The sequence below is a fragment of the Alosa pseudoharengus genome, unplaced genomic scaffold (genome assembly GCF_046254945.1).
Source record: "Alosa pseudoharengus isolate Yale_2024_CS ecotype anadromous, Long Island Sound unplaced genomic scaffold, YU_APseudo_1.1 YU_APseudo_1.1_scf_18, whole genome shotgun sequence".
Lineage (NCBI taxonomy): Eukaryota > Metazoa > Chordata > Actinopteri > Clupeiformes > Clupeidae > Alosa > Alosa pseudoharengus.
Genome location: NW_027468650.1, coordinates 121,799 through 143,943, shown reverse-complemented (window position 1 = coordinate 143,943; position 22,145 = coordinate 121,799). Strand labels below are relative to the sequence as shown.

Here is a 22,145-nt window from a genome sequence, read left to right as displayed (position 1 = left end):
AATAATTGTTTTCATATAATAGTTTAGTAGTATCCACATTCTTGAAAACATTTTTGTGTTTTCTTATTGGTTGTATGTTCAAAGTTCAGCGTATATCTTCAAACATTACCTATTATGTGTAGATATTAAAAATCTTTATTGACATGTCTTATTGTTTGTCTTTAAATGCAGAAACATCACCAACCAGTAGAGAAGTATAAACCATTTTAATATTATTCAAAAATATTAATGTAACAGAGGTATAAAAAAAAGGCATTTGCACAACAACAGGACCCTGAAGCTACAAATTTGAGCCTGAATTTGAAGCTAGCCTGAGATCTTCAACATTGACAAGCCTGATTCCAAGTTACTTGGGGATGATTGTATCTTATCATCCTCATCCTCGTCATCAAAGTAACCAGTGTAATCCATGTCAACCTGAACACGGTCATCCTGAACAACACAGTCATCAAACAAATTAGTTTGACTCTGTTCGATGTCATCAAAAACCTCATGCATAATTCATAGTATCTCTTTTGCATGTTCCAGCTTGTATGTAGGGAGATTATGGATAATGAAGTCCAGGTCAAATATCTGTGTGCACTGTTCTAAAACTGATCAATGAGTTCATCTCCAAAACCAGTGCAGGCTGTGTCGACTGTGTAAAGTGGTATGTTTTTATGGTCCTGAAGTAAACTACTCCTGTAAGTTTGTAACAGTTCCCTGATCAAAAGTGTGCCCTTAGGTGTGACTATTCTGTGTTTGTGGTGTGATGAAACCTCCCCTTGAAAGTGTTCATATTTGGGGATTAGCTCCCCACAACCTTCAGGTTCACAAGAACAAACAGAATGACAGTGAGTGCAGCACAGATGTCCTAGATCAACAGATGTGGTGTGTTCCTCAAAATGGCAGTACAAAGCTTTCCGCAGACAACTAGTGACTCCATTAAAGTACCCTCTTAACTGCTGGGTCAAGCTTTGTACTAACATCCCTCACAATCCAGTGTAGGCACTTCAGTGTATGGCCAGGTACTTTAATCAGACCCACTCTGATGTTTGTTCTGTTTGGGCTCAGGGCCAAATTTATTGGATTGTCCATCTGAAGCTGTTTCATAACCCTGGCTCTGGATTCCCGATCAGCAGAAGCGGTCAATGTCAGCACAGGTGTACCTGGAATATATAGCAGTACAAAAAGCGACCAATAAGTAACAGTAAAAATAAGAAATTATGAGTAGTATCATTTAGTACTGTACTGACATCTAAAAAGAATACATCACTTATAAGGGGTACAGTGACTAGCCTACCAATATGGGTATGGTGCTTGAGTACATAAAGCAACACCCAAATGCCCTTCTGCCCTTTTGCAGCCTGACCACTGATAGAAATAAAACATTAACCTACATTAGAATGTTTTAACAGCTAGTTCGCTACAATCACACTAACGTTATGATTGTACCAAGTCTGAGTTAGCGAACGTACAACGATACCTAGGCTACTATGTTTACAACATGGGATTCATATCACGACATTGGGAGTTATTTACTAAGTCAGACAGTTAGACTCTCTTACCATTTGTAAGTTAGATGAACTTCGTCCATGACGATACCCATTACGTTGGCTTGAAAAACATCGGAGCCTAGCATGTCCCTCCACTTGTTCAGCAGCCAGGATTCCGGGCTTCAAAAAAGGATCTGGCAACGACCGCTGGCTATATCCACCTCGTCGTGCACGCCGAGTTGCATCGCCGTGATGCCCATTTCAGTTGCTTCGGCAAAAAACATCTTTCTTATCAACAAATGCCTTGATCCCGTTACTCTGTTCCTCTTTTAAAATTAATTCGCTGTCGATATCTTCTAGAACAGACCTGATAGCAGAATCTACACATCTCAATTCTCCAGCGGCAGCCATCGTTGTTGTAAACGAATTCAACCCAAGCGCTCTTTGGTGACGTGGTGGATTACGTTACTGTTGAGCATCTGTCCATCATCGTATAAAGCCCGCCCTGACAATTTGATTGGCCCGCCAGTATTTGGGCGAGCATACTCGCGCCACTATTGATCAATGCCAGACCGAACTTCCCGACCTCAAACGTTGTGGGTGGGACTAAGTTCGGAATGGCACCCAGGCTAACCGTATGTAGGATTTTGGCCAAAACTGGTAGGCTACTACAATCACTTTCAAAATACTGTAGAGTGGTGTACACCGCAGATGTAGTAACTAGAGCAGAGCTGGCAACCCAGATGCCGAAACACCCCAGATAGCAAAATTTCACCGGCCCACCTCTGGCCCACTACCTTGCCTCAGGGTTTTGTGAGTGTTGGCCCAGTTCTGGCTGGGCCTCCGGCCCAACAATGGCCCAGTTACTGATAACTGACACAAAGAATTTCCTCTGGCCCAGATGTGGCCCACACACTGCAAAATGACTCTCATTGTTTCTGTTGGCCCAGGTCTTGCCCACACACTGTGAAATGACTCTCATTGTTTCTGTTGGCCCAGGTGTGGCCCACACACTGTGAAATGACTGTCATGCATTCTGTTGGCCCAGGTCTGGCCCACACACTATATAACTGAGTGTTGGCTGAGTGTCGGCTGGGCCTGTACTGGCCCACACACTATGAAACTGATCTGACTGAGTGTTGGCTGAGTGTCGGCTGGGCCTCTGGGCCTGTACTGGCCCACGCACTATAAAACTGATCTGACTGAGTGTTGGCTGAGTGTCGGCTGGGCCTCTGGGCCTGTACTGGCCCACGCACTATAAAACTGATCTGACTGAGTGTTGGCTGAATGTCGGCTGGGCCTCTGGGCCTGTACTGGCCCACGCACTATAAAACTGATCTGACTGAGTGTTGGCTGAATGTCGGCTGGGTCCCCGCATTAACTACCAAAAGTACTTGAAAATAAACACAAATCCAGAACTAGTAATTAAAAGCACAAGCTACTTTTATTAACAAGTTTGACAAACACAACCTTGCAAATAAAACAAACATTTACAAATTATACAAGCTTTTACATATATACACTTTAGAAATTAAACAAGTTAAAATATACAATCTACTTTTATCTACAACAATCAACATCTTTCATAAACAAAAACACAAACAATTAAACATTTTAAAACTGTATAATGATTCAAAGAAATAAATGATTCTAAATTAACATTAAACATTTACAGAAATATTCTATCTCTCTCCCTCACTCACTCACTCTAAAAGAGTAATTCCATTGTCAGTAGTTGTGGGTTGTGAGTTAAGTGTTGTGCTAGTGCTTTAAATTCTGTATTTTTGTACCATGTACCATGACCTACCCAGCTACATACATGCACACATACTCACTGTCAAAGTATTTTTCAACAGCAGCAACCTTTGCCACCTGCCTTCTCTTTCTGTTGCCGCTTCATTGTTGCCTCCACCAGTTTCAGCAGCACTACCAGCCGGGGGTGTCTCCAAACTGCATTTAGGTATAAAAGAATATTATAAGATCATTATGAGGTCTAAAGAAAGATTTCAACATGTCATCTGTCAGAGAAGTTCTGTTTGTCCACTCAAATATACTTACAGATAGTCACCTCAGCTCTCTGTGGGGGTTGATCAAAGAGTTCTTTCCATCCATCCTTCAATTTGAGATGCATGGACAGCATGTCATTTCAAAAGAAAAGAAAAAAATCATTAAACTATTTCTCCTTTACTGTCTGACAAAATATTCCTAAAGCCCAGTCTTGCCACTCTGCAGCTGTCTTGGTAACACTTCCCTGGTAGTTATTTTGGGCAACATTGACATTGTGTGATTGTTATATATTACCAATGACAATCACCAAGAGCAAGACGTATTTGTCAACACATACAGACCTGAAGCACAAAGGCTTGTGGACTTCCTTCACAAGAGCCTTGTGGGTGCTCCAGTTGGTTGGCCATGTTTTCAACAGCGCATGTTTCCTGCCCACTCCTGTTCTTTGCTGACATAATGCATGAGGCAAACCAAAAGCATCTAAAAGTGACACATCACAAAACACAGGCCTAGATGAAAGCTGATTCCTATGATTTGGCTCATCTAAACAAAAATGTATTACTTATTCTATTAAATCAATGTACAACTTACCAAGAGCTCTTCAGGTCTCCTGTTTTTCCAACACAAGAAATGGTTCACACATGTATACACGGAGCCTTCTTCATCCAAAGGAGTGCAGGCAGGTCTCTGGTCAGTGTGGCCTGGATTCTGAGGTGTACATTTAAAAAAAAGTCACAGTAACATTAGGTTAATGTAATGGAAGTATATGTGTTCAAAATGATTACATGATCATAAACAACCCCTCAGTACACAATACAGAACGACCTTAAAATACAGATTTTGATGAGCTTTACATGACCAGGACAGGACCCACCCTGCTACCATCTCTCTCTCTCTCTCTCTCTCTCTCACACACACACACACACACACACTCTCTTAAGGCATACAGTCTCAGTCCTGCCTGCCTAGTGCCTGAAGTTGGAATAGATAACGATGAAATGCCCAATTACCAATCGCTATATTCTAAGTCATGCAATACTGTTTAACTGTTAAGCTATTTCTAAAATGATTAGATCACACTTTTCTTTGAAAACCACATAATTATGCAAGTATAGCTAACGTTACAGCACTGAACGTTTTTGACTAACTACCAACACTGACGTTAACGGTAATTAGGCCAACAAAGTAGGCTAAGAAATCATAATGTATGTTACCGCTAGCTTCGTCATCGTCAAGGGGGTTAGATTGAAACACCCATTCTTGTTATGCTACTTGTTAAACTTTGTCTGCAATAATAAGCCTGCGTACATTCATAATGATTTACATGCAATAACAGGTAAAGGTAAAGTTGCATGTTACTTACCACAGGCAGTGTCCAAAACGAGACAGTTTCGCGCCGTCCTGCTGGTTTCAAACTGAACAGTTGCTCTGCTCGTGGCTCTTCCACATATAATGGGCCGACAGTCACTTTACAGAATTGGGCCATGTACGTTTAGCGTCCGGCTGTCGCTAAATGTTTCATTTTTGCCGCCAACAGCCGCGATACTGATCATTGTTCGTTCCTGAAGTATCGGGCCACACACTGTATGAAATCCGTCTGCCGAGATTGATTCGAAAACTGGCAGTAGCCCATCAAACCCCAATCGGGCCAAATAATACACTCAGTAATCAGCCCAACTACTGCGTGTCAGTGTCGGCCCATTCAAGGGGACAGTGCCTCAGCCGACCTGAAACTCCGCCGACAGTGGCAGCACTCAGCCAGGATCGGGCCGACTGTGTTTACTGTGCTTCAGCCGACTCGGACCTCAGCCGACACTGCCAGCACTCAGCCAGAATCGGGCCGACTATGCTTGCTATCTGGGACTACTGACTGTGATTACTAGATAGGTGGAGGGTGGCGGATCAGGCTAAAACACAAATATGTAAACATCAACATCAGTTGAGGGCTGCAACTTCACTTTTAAATGACGATATCCTGGCCGGACTACTGATGTCAGTGATATAAGTATTTGAAATTAGCATGATTTCCTAATGTCTAGTGACAAATCAGGGCCATTTTATGATTAATTGAATTACATTTCTTACATACGGTTCCTTTAACTAATACTGTAGGCCTAGAAGTTGCATTTGAAAATGTTACTGTTGTAGGCTGTTTTTTTTTTTTTTATTTAGGCCACACTGTTTTAAAGTGGTTAGGACCATTATTTCACAGCAATTTTGAATAAGCCATACTGCAATACCGATTTCATGGTTGCACAATGCACATGTTCGCCGATTATGTGGCCCTCAGTAACCTATAAATTCAATGATGTGGCCCTCTATGAAAATGAGTTTGACACCCCTGCTCTAAAATATCTGTCCTGGCCTGGTTGCAACGGATTGTGGCCAAACGACAGAAGCGCGGAGAACCCTCCTTTGTCTACCAAAAAGTGTTACTTTGTGCCCCGCCTCCCCCACTGCTTGTGAAAGAAGGGGGTTGGGGAGGGGGGCTTAACGTGAAAAAGCTTAATGTCCCAAAACGGCAACAAGTCATAATGGTAGGCTACAGGAAGTGGGGGGAGGGTATGGGATGACCAGAGCCGTCTTCGCTGTGCTATTCAGAAAGCATCTTCTATTGTCTTTCCAGGCGCACACAGCTCGTTATAGCCTATCGAGTGCCTTAACAGATAGGCTCTGCTCTTGGGTTTGGCCTCACAGCGAACTCAACCCTCTTGTTGCTTGCAGTTTGTTCAATAAAGCGATGCAGATTACATTATTTATTTCTGATTAATTGCGTCTTTTGATGTCTTTTGCCACATCTGCTTGTTAGGCTGGGCTACTGTCATGTACAGGTAAATGTTCAACAATTGCTGGTGTAGGCCTACAGGCTATAATCAATTAGGGACTGTTCATTATTTATTTAAGGGGCTACCGGAGGAGTTTTGGGAGCGTTAGTCAAAACAGACGTGACCCTCCCTCGCCAGCAAGAAATTTTTCTACCCTCCAAAGTGATTGAGAAAAAACGCATGACCCTTCCCAGTCCCAACAATTTAGGCTATTGATGCCTTCTGTAGGCTACTGGGTTAGGGAGCTTGCATGCTACGACTCTTTCCTCGAAATGCTTTGAAAAGGCTGTCGTTTGCACAATTTCACAAATAATCACTGGGACCGAAACAAACCTGTCAACTTTTCCCAGGTTTATCGCGTATTTTAACTTTTTCCTCGCTGTCTTAGGAGGAGCTGCAGGGCCGTCGCAAGGGGGTGCGAGACCCTGTGCGAACTTGACAGATGCATGAACTTACGTGCATGAAATCATGCGATAGCTTACTTTACACATAGCCAAGGCTACCGTTGGTGCATTTTAATAGTAGCCTAGTCTAATAAGCTACACCAGCTTGTCTTTAAGAGGGGAAATTGTATAGCCTATAACATTAGCTGAGTCACATATTTGGCCATATGGTGTTTATCATAGGCTACATCACGAAACCAAATAGTGTAACAAAGGCGAACACTTTAACAGGGGAAATTAATTGGGCATGAATCATTGTGCTGAACGGTATTTGTCAATGAGCAGAAACACACACGACATTCAAACTGTTGATAAGATGTGCACTATGGAAACTGGTCTGTAGGCTAACATGGACAAATAAATGACACTGACTCGCCATATCTTGCTTTGCCGCAAACTCAGCAATGAAATCTAGGCCAGTTTGCAGGTAGCGTAATGTCTTTTTCAATTCATAGAAGGGAGAGCCCAGTCTTTCCTGTGACACTGAGGTGCGCAAATAGTTTTTAATAGCCTGTTCAACTTCGAAAAGCTTCGTTCACCCGATGCCAGTCACTGATCGCAATTTCAAATTTCGGGAAGCTTCGTTCAATCTTTTTAAGTTTTAAGTGCAGTAGGCCCCTATCTGCCCCCTTTGGAATTATATCTCGAGCCTATTATAAGGTCCAGTGCGTTATGTCCTGGGATTCGGACGTGCTCAAAAAGAAAAAGAAAAAAAACACTTGTTGCTTTGATATCTTTTTCGTTGTCGTTTGAACGTCGGCAAGCAGGCATGTTGCGGTTGCAATTTAAGTGAAATTTCTACAGTAGGCCTACAACATGCAACATGCTTGTTAGGCTGGGCTACTGTCAATGTACTTGTACAGGTAAATGTTCAACAATTGCTGGTGTACAGGCTATAATCAATTAGCTAAATCATTTGTCTAGCTGTTTAAAAAAAATCGTGCTACATTCAAAGGCAAAAGGTGCTTTGATATCTTTTTCGTTTGAACGTCGGCAAGCAGGCATGCTGCGGTTGCAATGAATGAGGATAATTGGTTTTATCTGCGGATTTATTTTTTGCATTATTTTGAATATGACTCGCTCCAGTCTCAACAGCACGTCTACTTTTTCCACACGCATCTAAGTTCTAACACTCATACCCCCCCTGCTTTCTCTCTCTCCATCCCCGCGCACGTACGGTGCTTTCTTAAGCTGCACCATCTTACAACAATTGCATCTACATTTTCATATTAGAATGTTTTGTCAAGTGTAAGCTTACTACCGTGATCAATTTAAGTTCCCGTGCCCCCGCTGAAAGTCTCATGCGCTTATCGTTACACTATCAAATCTATAAGTAACTGTGACAAATAGGGTATAAGATATAAACTCACGCTATTGTATTATCATATAAGTTTGGTAATGGCTCAGCTTTCTCTGATTGTTCTATGACTTGGAAACTGCATCATAGAAGCAGTAAGTCAGATCGCATCAAAAATAGTAGTGGCAGAACTCCAAAGTGACACCTTGTGGTTGTTTGTGTCAACTGCAGTTTGTGCCATTTCTGCTGAGAAAATGGGGTGCGTGATTCCTGAAGGAACCCGTCCAAACTTAACTGGGACCCACTGTAAGGTTGTAGGTGTAACATTGTTTCACATTACATCCCATTGAACTATCCATGTAGCCTACAGAAGGACTGCAATAATAATGATAATAATAACTTATTACTATATTGCAAAATTCAGTGTCAGTGCACCACCATGCATACTATTACTGCTACTAGTAGTAGTAGTAGTAGAAGGCAAGCAGTAGGCAGTGTACTGTACATATCTATCAAACCACCTAGATGGTGAGGGTGGCGCAAAACAAGGTCAGGGAGGCCTTCATGCATTGTAGAATGTTTTGTGGTCGGAAAAAGTTTGAGAACTCATGCACAATGCTATTGATTTGAAGGCCCGTTGAAACTACAATAAATAGGTCTAAAAATTAGGTTTACTCAGTACTGTTCATATTGACATTTTAAAAGCAGACTTAAAAGTTAACTCAAAAGTTACTTTCTCTAATAACTAATTACTTTTGAAAGAAGTAACTAGTAACTGTAACTAATTACTAATTTTCAGTAACTTGCCCAACACTGCTTTTGTATGGGCATGTCATGACAAACTGACAATGCTTTTACACATTTCTAAACAGGAATACACCATGAAATATTACTGGACTTATCTGTCAACGTTTCGGTTTCTCTCTCTCCCCCCTCTCCCCCTTGTGTTCAGAATACTTTACAGTTCATGCTACATGATAACTGATATAATATAGTATAAGGTGTTTTCTTTAAAGAATCGCCCACACAATATTTATTTTCGCCAACATATTTATTTATTTACCAACACATTTATTCAGTGGGAAAAAAGGTATTGAACACCTACAATTATAAACAATGACATGACTAATGAGCAGATATTTTTAAACATTAAACATGTGCATCAAGGTTTTTTATAAAGGCCATCATGCGTTGCCTTTGGCGTTTGAATGCATCAAAGACCAAGTGCACCCACCCCTGCTAAGACTGCATTCGTTTGTGATTCCGGGGCTAGCCACCGGCCGTATCTCAGCAACGCCAGCTCGGACAGACTCGGCGGGCATCGTTGGAAAGCCTGCCGTCGAATTAATGGGGGAACTTAAAATGCTTTCTGTGATGAATATCTCTAACTTTGAGTCACACAACCCCCTCACATGTGAATGTCTCCCTCTCTCATCAAACGCGCTTTCTCATATAGCCTATGGTGCCTATAGAACCTCTGCCGATGGGGTCCGAAAGTGAAATTCTGCTAATGACAGACTCATATGTGGGTATTGCTGATGATTCCCTGAATTTCCCATGATTTTCAGTGACTTGTCCCTCATGGTTACAATTTTGACGGGTTCAGAAGTGTTACAATGTTTCTTAAGGCAGGAAAGCTCTTTTGCTCCGCTCTGACTTGGGACAAGCGTGGAAGTTGTGAATGAATAAATGTAGTAGGCTAGGCTTGTCAGTCGTTGTCACGTCGCTCGACCTTCTATTACTACTGATAGTATTAATTAAATTGTTGGGATTTAAATTCGGACAATTTAGCCTACTTGACGCAAGAATGGATGTTTAATCTGCTCACCAATATCGCCATAGGGGAGCAGTCTTTTAGGCTATCCTTTTGGCTAGGCCTATCATTTCAGAGCGCGACATCCAAAACATGACGTCAGCCCGCCCTCAAAACAGGCGTGCACACCCCGTCTTTAACTGAGAAGACATCAGACAGCAACGAAGAATTATCAGCAGTAGGCTATTACAGCTAGTTCGCTAAAATCGCAAAGGAATCAGCAAAAGGTAAGCCCATGGAAACTTGATTTGTTGGATGATAAAGTTTGTCAGTGCAGTGATGTTAAGGCCTGTAAACAAAGTATTTGGGGTCAACTACATATTTTTGGAACAGATAGGCTACAGGCTGTGTGGGGTAATTTCTTCAAGTTGAAGAGAGAAAATGTTGTTTTATCCATAACTTCCAGAAAGCACTTCTAACATAAGTTTATGTGTGCTTTTTGCAAGTTCGCAATTTTGTAATAGCCTAGTCTATTTCCTCCGACCACAAAGTAAAATTGAATTTCCTTGAATTTCCCCTTGAGGATCAATCTATCTAAATTCAATTTTGTAGCTGAAGACGTGCATTTCCCAACACATGGAACTTTAGCATCAGTAGTGTTGGGAAGGTTACTTTAGAAATGTAATGGGTTACAGTTACAAGTTACCCTGTTTAAAATGTAATTGTAGTGTAACTATTTAAAATACTTTATCTGAGTAACGTAACTAATTTCATTTTGATTACTTTTCAGATTTTTTAATGATATATATAGTCCCCAAATCCATGCGAAGATTTCGGCCTTGGTCTCCAGGCTGCCGAGCAGTTCGGTACAATCGCACAAGGCAGCATGGGCATTCCCAGGCTATTGAGCCCCTTTTAATACATGAATTAGCATCACATTTTTTATGAGGATAATATAATGATAACCACCACAAGGTTGGACATGGACATTTTCGATGTGGACATCATCTTGACAGCCGGCAAACAAGCATTGCATTGCACAGTTAAATTAATGCCCTTTTCTGTGACATATAAGAAATGTTTTCTAAATTTCCAAGGCAAGGCAAGGCAATTTATTTATATAGCGCATTTCATACCCCAGGTAGACACAATGTGCTTTACATAGCTAAGGAATTACCTTAAATAAAAGTAAGCAGGTATAAAACATATCACAAAAATATCACAGTAGTAAAATAAGTAAATATAATAAAAGCAACAAAATAGAATAAGTAAAAACAATAAAAGCGATAAAATAGTAGAATAAGTAAAAACAATAAAAGCAATAAAAATAAATTAAAAACAGGAAAAAGCCATAGAGAAGAGGGTGGTCTTCAATTGGGTTTTAAAAGTGGCAATGGTTGGAGCAGTCTTAATCTGCTCAGGGAGTTTGTTCCATATCTGGACTGCATGGTATATAAAAGCAGCTTCACCCAGTTTGGTGCGAGTAGAAGGTATGCATAATACCTGGCTTTTCTGTGATCTAAGAGGTCTGTGGGGGATGTAAAATGTAAACATGTCTGATATATATGTTGGCCCAATCCCATGCAGTGCTTTAAAAACCAGTAGCAGTACTTTAAAATCTATCCTAAAAGAAACTGGCAGACAACGCAGGGACTTAAGTATAGGGGTGATATGTTCTCTTCTGCTTGTCTTTGTTAGGACTCGTGCTGCAGCGTTTTGAACTAATTGAAGCTGTCTAATGAAGCTGCTGGAAGGTAGCGGGTGCATTGTAAAGCCCATAGGGCATTATCTCCCACTGGTATAAGCCCATAGGTGTTACAAAGGCGGTCTTCTCCTTATCTCGTGGGTCCACCTCAACCTGCCAGTAACCACTGGCTAAATCGGGTGGAGTACCACATAGCCCTTTTCAGCCCTGTTAAGGATTCCTCAATCCGGGGGAGGGGGAATGCGTCCTTATGAGTCACGGCGGTGAGCTTCCTGTAGTCTACGCAGAAGTGCCAGGATCCATCTTTCTTCTTTACCAGGACCACGGGCGCTGCCAGGGGCTGGAACTCTCAGTAACAATTCCAATTAACAGTCAATTCTGCCTGTTGATCCGTGGATAGCCCCTCCCACTGGAGAGAAACCGCAGGGTGGCTGTTATCTGGGGTGGCGGTAGTCTCTATGGTGCGCACATCGACTTCCACTTCGCAACCCCCATTGGGCTGCAGGATCAACTGCTTCTGACCTTGTACATCAGTTGGGCTTATCTGGGTGACTTGCGCCAATGGTTTGCGTGATGGCAGTTCCACCGGGTAGGGGTGGGGGTTGCATACGCGGACAGGTAGCTTCCCAGCTTTCATCTGTACTACTGCATGGCCTATTCTCCATTCCTTTACTTCTCCCCCCAAGTCCTCCACCACCACACAGCAATTTGGCCGTCCCATAGCTTGTGGTACATGAGCCCATAGTAACATCTCCGTCTGGGGGGGTACCCGAACTAGGCCAGGGGGATGTAGTCGTGCCGTGCCCTGAAACTCCACCGCAGGGCTGACCGCCTGCACACCAGGAAGGCCTTCTCCCATCTCTCTGGGGGACCGTTGACTTGAAGGCTGCTAGGCCGGGGTGGCCACTCTGGAAGAGAGTCTCCCAGCAATGGGCAATCACATTCATCCGCAGGATGCCGTAATCTGCTTGAAGGTAATCATCTTCGACAACAACAACCCCCTTTGCAGGAACCACTACCCCCCCTACTTGGAAGTCCGATACAGCATAACCTATATATGGCAGTTTTAGTCCATTAGCTGCTTTCAGTGTCAGCCAGGATATGTCCTTGGCTTCATGCACTGGTTAATCTTGCACATATTTTCGAAACAATGAATGACAAAATAAGGTCACCTGTGAGTCCGTGTCGAGGACGCAGGGAATGTTCTTCCCCTGCACGGTGACCACAACTTCAGGGCACTGTCCAATCAATGCGGGCTTAAGAGGAGCTTCGGTCTTAGCTCCCTCCTCGGCCACTTGCCCGGCAGTGGCCGAGGTGGTCAAAAACTCTGGGACGTTGTCTGCTGTTGCGGACATTCTCGCTGCATATGGCCAGAGCGATTGCAGCGCAGGCATATTGGCCGCCCTTGGTCATCCCACCTTGGCGCTCGAACTGTTGTCGAATTTCCCCAAGGATACTCTCTTTAAGAGTGGAAATCTGCTCCTTTACCTCAGACAACACTTCAGCTTTCAGCGTCTCCCGGATCTGCTTCCAGTCCTCTGTGGTCTTGGCTGGTTGTGGTGCTGGTGCGGGCACATAAGTCCGTCTTGCACTGGCTTCCTCGGTGTCGTGGTTCTGCTCTCGTTCCACAGCCTTAGCCTCCTTACTCACATCAGCAAACTTCAGCTCTGGGTTCCTCCGCAAAAGTTTCTGGAGTTCTGTCTGTAGGGGGCCCGGCCGGACTTTTTGCTACCAACGTTATCAAGTGGTTTCAGTTTCTCTCGTGCATTGAATGAACGCTCATACCACCATTTAATTGTATGCCTCTATGTTTGATGACACCAAATTAGCAAGTAATTCATACTGATTGCAGAAAAGTTTGTTTTCTTTTTCTGTCGGTCCACGGTTCCTTGATCAATTGCGCAGCAAATTATCAGACGAAGCCCCGGGAATAATTTCACTCCGCGGCTCCGGACCAGCAATGTCCACGTTACGGCCGGTGCTGGTCCGCGCGGCCCATAGTTTGAGAAACGCTGGACTTTGAAAGGCGACAGGAGTTGAGGACTTTGCAAATGAGCCTAACATCAGCATGTTCAAAACAAGTAGGCTACAGGCACTTTGCGCGTCTTACCACATAGGTTACTTCACTTTATCAGTTGGCTTGAACGCTAAAAAAAATATGCATCGTGACTTGACCATGGGAAATGACGCGCACCTTGATTGTTGATATCACGGGCGGCGGCATGTTCGGTTTAATGTTTTTTGTATGAATGAATTACAGTAATGACACGCCGTTGTGTTGTCAACGTGAGACACTTCACTTCACTTATTTCAATTTCCACAATAGGCTACTATATTAGTCAGAGTCTGGACTAGCGTAACCTACTAGCTTAGCTCCCCCCACTTAGCTCTGCCTAATAATTAATTGCGCTGAAAGCAGGCAGGCACGCAGCTTTGCTGCTGGCGTTAACACTTGCGTGCATAGTGGGGTTTAAAACATGCCAAAGTCTTAGTAGCCTGTTTAACATCCAAAGACAGTCATTGTACTTTTCAAGAGTTAATAACATAGAGTTAATATAACATTACAGCCGTGTGAGACCAAAAATAAATAGGCGGTCAATAGTAAAACGACTCTTCGACTAAAAAAATTGCCGTGGACTAATTTTCATGGTCGAATTTTAGTAATTTAAACACTAAAGTGAATGTTAATGTGAATTTGCACATTTTTAAAACAACTATCACAATACTATCGTAGACAATACTGCACACCCCTATTCAAGAGATATGCGAATAACAGGTTCACAAACACACACAGACAGACGTTCCTGTAATTAAAGGTGCCAGCAATGCCACACGTTTTTTAGGCTAAAACATTTTATGTCACTTACTACAAACATCACCTAACCACCCGCTAGCTGTCTGTGTCCTGAATACACTGTAAAAAATGCGATCTCTGTGGACAGCCCAGGCTCCAAAAACAGCAACAAAAACAACCTGGGCAAACCTAGCCCATAAAAACATTTTCACAGCCAGCAAATCACAGACAAGATGCGCGTTTAGGAGAGTTTCAATTGCACGGGAGTGAGGGGGAGGAGGTAGCGAGCTAGCTCTCTGTTTTGTTTGAAAGTCAGAAGTAACGTTACCCAACATCACTTAGAACACCTTTAAAGCAACATCAACTCGTAACAGGGTCAACGGCACTTCTGAATTTGTTTGCGGTCCTCTATCGGCTATAACCGCACTATGTAAGTTTGCCAGATCGGGTAGCGGATCTGTAGTTCGATGGAATGAGACATAAGAAACTACAAATTTGACTTGCATGATGTCGCAATACATCGTAGCCTACTTTCATAAAATCATGCAACATATTCTACCTTGTCTATGGACATCGTTATTTACAAAGCCGTTGGATAAACAAATTGCATGCGTGCGACAGAGGAAAAGTTCTTTGGTGTTGCTTTAATAGATAGATGTAGCCTGCTGCCTAGCAATATTAGTACTATTTTCGATGAAAGCAAAGACTGCTTCTTAAACCAGAACACCATGGGTTTGTTTGCAGTTGTGTGTTAATAACAGCAGTTCAATATACTGATGGATTGTGGATAGAGAATATGTGAATCTGTTTTCTCTTGGACCACTTGGCAAATGACTGTGGCTGACTAGAGTCGAAGAGGACACGCAATGTCTTCCTTCTACCTAACTAAGAACAAACCAATACTTTGACTAAACATTGTGTTGGGAGACTTGCCTGATGCCAGTTGTTCCTTGAGGAAATCTCTGTCCTTGGTCAACTCCTCTATTTTCTCCTTCTGCCATTCCATTTTTGGGTCATTCCACGAAAACGTGCCATTTTGCATTCAAAATATCTAATTTTCAAAGTGCTGTTTTTAAAATCTTGAAGCACCTATTTGGATGAAGTAGATTCTTACCTCTCAGAAAAACATGCGGTGCCATCTCAGGCTATCTTATTTATTTACTTTAACAAATAGTCAATGGAGGTATGTGTGCTATGTCAACCCTGTTACCAAAAAAAAAAACATATATTATTATAAAATAATGAGTGCTCTTGTAACTATTCATGAATATTATACAAATAATTATGTGTTACATAAATAATTCTGGAGTTGAACACATGAATTATTAGATTTTAGGATTGACAGTAACAGGGTTGATGAAATATTGTTATCGGCAGCCATTACTAGCCATGTGGTGGACACCAGCACACCACATGGTGTGCATTCAAGAGAGGTTAAAATGCTGTTAAATATTTACATTTAAATTTTCAATCAAATAATTTTTTAATGCATGATTTTGTGGTAACAGGGTTGACAAAACTAGCTTGTCCCCTTCTGTCAGATGGAGCAAAACCGTAATAAAAGTCATTAAAAGAGATCAACACTTTTCTGGTCTTTTCACTATTAACTTCCTGGAAGGCAGGGGATATCACTTCCTGAATATGATGTAACTTTTCGCACAGTTCATTTTCTCCAAAGGGGTTTTTATCCAAAAGTAACAGGGTTGACGACAACATGGGGACAAATGTAAAATGTTGATTTTTTCATAATTTTAAAAACATTCCAAATAAAATTGTTTAATGATCCATGAACAAACACTTGAGGCTTTTTGTACATGTATTTATTTTTATGATAATTTGACTTTTTTAATCCTAAATAGCCAGTGATACTAGACAAGTCATACCGAGGGACAAGCCATTTTTACAGCTTTTGCAATATTCCTAATACGAAAAGTGCTTAAAATCCTTTTAAAAAAAAGATGTATTCTTAAAAAGTAAATAATTTATTTTTACCATTATTATATCTCCTAAAATATAAAATAATTATGAAAAAAATATTGTTAATTCAGCTTTGCAAGACACTTTCGTTTGAGGGACATAAAATGGCACGTTTTCGTAGAATGACCCTTTTAGTTTGCACATCTGCAACTCATTTGTTACATTCTTCATGGCCAGCTGTGACACACCTGAAAGAAATACATGTGTCATTATTGAATGAATGTACAAAGTTCAGATATCCTTACAGAAGACAAGTCATAATGATCACAACTTTGTCCAGAAGCAATGCTTGGATTAACAATCTAATGCTAACTTTATATTACAATATGTACATTGTTTTCTCCCCCAACTTCATAATAAACATTGTTTTATGACAATGAGTGTTAAATCACTGGACATAGGCATTCAGTAAAAAGCACTGTTTCATAAGTAGCGTAACATGAACTATTAGTCTGTTAAAGTAACCTTATCTGACAGAAAGAAAAGAAACTAATGGAGTTCAGACAATTTCCTTTTCGTACGTCAGACTAGCTTATTGTTCAGGTATAATGCAGTGTGAAATACTATATAATTAGTTAAATTCAGACTGCATTCAGAGGTTTTCATTCCGTTCTGTCTTATACTATCTTTATAGTTCATTCACGACATTAAATTGGTTTGCTGAAATTAGTAGACACATGCTGAATTAATTTGTTGACGTCTCATGGTAGTTAGGCTACAGTTAACTTTCGCGTCTTGATTGAACTGGTTAAGCAGTTCAGTACCCCCCTATGTGAGTAGCTAGCTACTTTATAAGTAGCTAGCAAGCTAGCTAGCAATCTACCTCATTGTCAATGTAAGTTAAAAAGCACGACCAAAATATATATTTATACTCACCAACACTACTGCCTTCGGCTTCTGTCTCCTACACATCTTTTCTTGCTCTAGTCTGTACCCGTTTTCTGTTAGCCATTATTATTCCTACTTTTAACACAATTGGAACAGGTGCCTGCATCCAGTAGGCTCTGCTGTAACTTACTATTCCCTTAACTTTGCGGGCCTACCAGACTAATTTCCGAACTTTTCAGTGCATCTGCATGACAGACAAACTATTCATGTTTTTTTGTAAAACAAAGTCATTTATTTGTTCAACTGAATACAGAACTAGGCCTACTTGGGACGCACACACTAGAGCGTGCACACTCACGAATGCATGGCCTAGTTTCTAAAGGTTGCGCAGATCAGTGGCGCCGTCAGGCCTACGCACTGTGCGCATCATTTTTCAATGTTTTTTTCATGAAAATCATTCAATATTTCAACAATACAAATAGCTTGTGTACTGTCTTAATTGAAACATGCTTCGCACTTAAATGATAGCCTATGTTTAGGGCAAAGAGAATGGACATCTCAACATAAGGATGCTTTAGAAGATAATGATTGGTGTAAAGTCACGACATGATGAGCAGTCCTGGCGCTTAAAAATGCAACATTATTCAGGTGTTTAACAGTAAAAGGCGCACTGTTCTTTGTTATGATGAAGGCAGTGAGATTGCATCCAGTCACTCTGTTTGGAACATCGTAGTTCGGGTTTCAAGATTGATAAGATTCAGTTAATGCGTAGGAGTATGGATCATCTCAAAGTTTGGGACAACCAAACAGCAGTGTAAGCAAATCCTTATTGTTAGGGTGACCATAGCTGTCTTTTCTTTAGGCCTAGGCCTATCGCAAATCCTTATTGTTAGGGTGACCATAGCTGTCTTTTCTTTAGGCCTAGGCCTATCGCAAATCCTTATTGTTAGGGTGACCATAGCTGTCTTTTCTTTAGGGCTAGGCCTATCGCAAATCCTTATTGTTAGGGTGACCATAGCTGTCTTTTCTTTAGGCCTAGGCCTATCGCAAATCCTTATTGTTAGGGTGACCATAGCTGTCTTTTCTTTAGGCCTAGGCCTATCGCAAATCCTTATTGTTAGGGTGACCATAGCTGTCTTTTCTCTAGGCCTAGGCCTATCGCAAATCCTTATTGTTAGGGTGACCATAGCTGTCTTTTCTTTAGGCCTAGGCCTATCGCAAATCCTTATTGTTAGGGTGACCATAGCTGTCTTTTCTTTAGGCCTAGGCCTATCGCAAATCCTTATTGTTAGGGTGACCATAGCTGTCTTTTCTTTAGGCCTAGGCCTATCGCAAATCCTTATTGTTAGGGTGACCATAGCTGTCTTTTCTTTAGGCCTAGGCCTATCGCAAATCCTTATTGTTAGGGTGACCATAGCTGTCTTTTCTTTAGGCCTATCGCAAATCGCGACATAGACTCATTGCTTTCTTCTTTTCTTTCCCTTGTTCGCGTGTTGGGTAGTGAAGCGATAACGCATTTAAAGCAATATTCACGTCACGTGAGCCAGAGCTGATATGGCCAGACCTGCTTGCTTTGTAAAGGTATTTCTGTCCCTCCCAAATTGCGTTAAAAATGGTGTGTTTAGCAGCCAGAATTAAAAGCTCGAAACACCTCTATGTGTAGGGTAGCCATGCATCCGTTCTTTTTTTTGGGGGGGGGGGATTAGCAGCCTGGGCCATGGTGCGTAGCCTAGGCTACTATGGAATACAACCCTAGCAGCGCCCATGATGCAGATCATTCGGAGTCCTATTTCTTCCTTTTTTAAACACCCACATTCAAATTTAGTCTAGGCCATCATAATCCACCTGCAGTTTCACAATAATGCTGCGTCAGTCGCTGATGTGCAAAGCCTTTCTCTCCTCTCTTCTCTTAGGTGAATTAGCCTATTTATGGCCACTACATCTTTTGGCGCTGTTGAGTAATATGCATGACTTCACATTGTCATTCTCAGTAGCCTAATATGGGAACATAAAATTGTATTTGATTGTATGGTAATTGTATGATGCACCTTTCTAAATAACAACAAAAAACAGTATGTTACTCTTGTTTGTTAGGATCTGTCAAAGGGCTGCACACTCCAGAAAGGTCATACAAACATCTGTGCGGCACAAGTCAATGTTCAGTCATTCCAAGGTCTCCCTGAAAAACTGGATGCAGTTTATGTACAGGTAATACAGTTGGGTTTTTAAGAAATCACCTCACCATTCAATTATTTTAATTAATGCTAATGCAGAGAAAGTTACTATTGTGTTGCTAAGGTAGACATGCTGGCTGCTATGCTAAATAAAGCAGTTGTGGTGGTTGCTAGGGTAATCATGCTGGTTGCTAGGCATTAGAGACAGAGAGCCTTTGAATTTCAGCAGTTAAAGAAGCCCTATGCAACAATTTTAGCAAAAATTGCCTTAATTATGCAGGTTGAGAGTCGTTCTGATGGTTCTACAACACTTTTTGGGTCGTTTGGTGGGTGCTTCGTCTCCCCCTAGTGCTTCTCCGCGGAAAAAACGAATATGCAACTTTCTGGTCGCGGTCCGAATACATCCGGATGTAACTCAGCGGAAGTATCCATTCTCGCCTCGAAAATGTAGTCAGATTGTAGTTTCTAAGAAGACTGCAAAACGGACCCCGACTTGGCTTTGTTGCTGTTGAAATTGTAAGTAGCCTACCCTTGGGTGAACTTGGTGTGTTTGCTCGACTGTTTTATTGTGAGCCCTGTATGTGTTTAGCTTGGTTTCTTGATGGCTAGCTTGCTACCTAGTGGGGGTTTAGCGTCGCAGTCTTGCTACCGAAGCTGCAGGGGGAGCTATGTCGTGAAAAATGCGAGCCCAAAACAGGCGAAAACCCAGAAACAGTAAGGAATAACCAGACCTGCATAGGGCTTGTTTAAGTGTACAAGGACCTTTTGAAACAGCACCATGTATACACTTCAGCAGAGGAAGTGTAGAAAAGTGAGACACACCGAGAAAGATGCTAAATACTTAAAACATGCAATGACTTTCGTTTAAAAGATAAATAAAATAACACAATTAAATTGATAGATTAAAAGAGAGAGGAGAGAGAAGATGTGAGAGAAAGTGGGGAAGAACGGTGTGAGTGATCCAGTTGAATGGAGAGAACAGAAAACATTCATTTTAAGTTGCTGCATAGTCAGTAAGAGCACAGGTGCTTGGTTACTCTACATGTGCTTGATTTTCCTAATATTATGTCTCAATGGCCCATGTTAAGTCTATGGGAGAAATTATTTTTAGTTTTTTAGAATTAATATCTCAAAAAGTGTATACACAAAAATGAACAATGCATGTGTCAAGCATCCTTTTCAAGACCTGTTAACCAAATTTCTATGTTGAAGGTTCTCTAAGCATGGCTGGATGACGTCACTTCTGTTGATGTTTCAAGCAAAACAGAGAGCTAGCGTATTCAGGGGATAGGCAGCTAGTGGATCGTGAGGAGATGTTTGCTGTATGTGACAAAATAAATGTTCTAGCTAAAAAAATGCATAGCAAGACTTAGAGAACCTTTAAGCCTGTCAAGCTGAATTAATCCTTGAAGAAACAATACATTGCATTGTTTTGCTTTTTGCTCCTTGATCTGCATAAATGATGTGTTATGTATTGTGTTGAATATTTTTTATTTACCTTTGAAGATTTTCACAGGGTCTAAGACTTCGTCAGATTGATATGATGGAAGACAGCATTGCAGCCAGTTCAGCAACTCTGACCAAAATGGCCAAACAAATAAGGGATGTATGTGTGTTTGCGATGGAGAGGTTGAGAAGGCGGACATGCCAGCAGATTGGTGGGAGAACAGAGTTTGTAGTCCTTGATGAGAGCCATTTTTGACACAAAAGAAAGGTATGTTTTTAGTTTATAACGTTTACTTGTGCGCAATTGTGAAATACAGTAGTCAATCAAGTTATTTTTTATAGTAATATGATAGTATAATAGTATAAAATATATAAATGATTATATCTGTGTTGTTTTTTCCTCCATCAGTATGGAAGAGGAAGAATGGCTGGTGGGTGGGGCCGGCGGAAGTGGGTATTTGGGATGCTTGGCGTGAAAGGAAAGTCAAGGAAGCCAGTTCTACGTCTTGTGGAGAAACGGTCCAGGGGGCACCTCGTGCCTTTAGTAGTTCAACATGTCAGACCTGGGACGTCGATACTCAGTGATGAATGGTGTGCCTATCGTCTACTGTCAGTACTTGGGTACAACCATCATTCTGTGAATCACAGTAGGTGGGATGTTGATCCTCGTACTGGGGCTCATACTTAGCACGTGGAGAGGGCCTGGCGCACTTACAAGGAGCAGATTTGGAGACTGAGGGGAAATCGGACAGAAAGTCTGCTGTCTGACCATTTGTCCCTCATAGAGTGGAAAGAGTGGCTGGCGAAAAAGCACCACCATGGTGCATTTGGTCAGCTAATGCACGACATCTAAAAGAAATATAAGTAGGCCTAATTAATGTTAATGAGTTATTTGTTTTTAAAAAGTTCGATTTTTATTTTGTATTTCTTTGACATTCAATTTGCATAAACATGTTTATACTGTTGGGGTTTGTTTTGTTTTATGACAACATATGTATGCGTTAATTATAATTTCTCATTTATTGTAATTACATTTATTTTCCTGTGAAGTATTTTTTGTGTGTTCAATACCATTACTTTCTGTTTCTTCTTTTCCATGGGGTGTGTTCTTTGTCACTGTTTAGTCACTTTGTTTGACACTGTTTGCCACTTTGTCACATTTTGTGTTGACAAGAAGAATAATTAATTTAGCTTTAAATAATTATTTGTATGTTTCTAGCACTTTGACATTTCTTTCCCTTTTCTTAAAATAATATTTTTTTTTATTTGTGTCTCTTTTGTATCTACTAGCTTTTGCAACTCATTTATAAATGCTTTGTAAGGCATAGCAAGCCTTTAGATGAACTCACACCATGTAGTCAACTAATCAGTAGTAACTCATGAGTTAATCATGAATTAAAGAATTGGTAAGTGCTTGTTAA

The 22,145-nt window shown here is 41.3% G+C and overlaps 1 long non-coding RNA gene across 1 annotated transcript; it reads right to left on the bottom strand.

Annotated features, from left to right (window-relative positions):
• Positions 1–2,466: 2,466 nt before the first annotated feature.
• LOC143130805 (uncharacterized) lies at positions 2,467–5,336 on the bottom strand. The gene is made up of 5 exons (XR_012988000.1): positions 4,846–5,336; positions 4,074–4,190; positions 3,824–3,962; positions 3,534–3,588; positions 2,467–3,425 (listed from the first exon to the last, which is right to left on the bottom strand). It is a non-coding gene; the product is annotated as an uncharacterized LOC143130805 (long non-coding RNA).
• Positions 5,337–22,145: the final 16,809 nt, after the last annotated feature.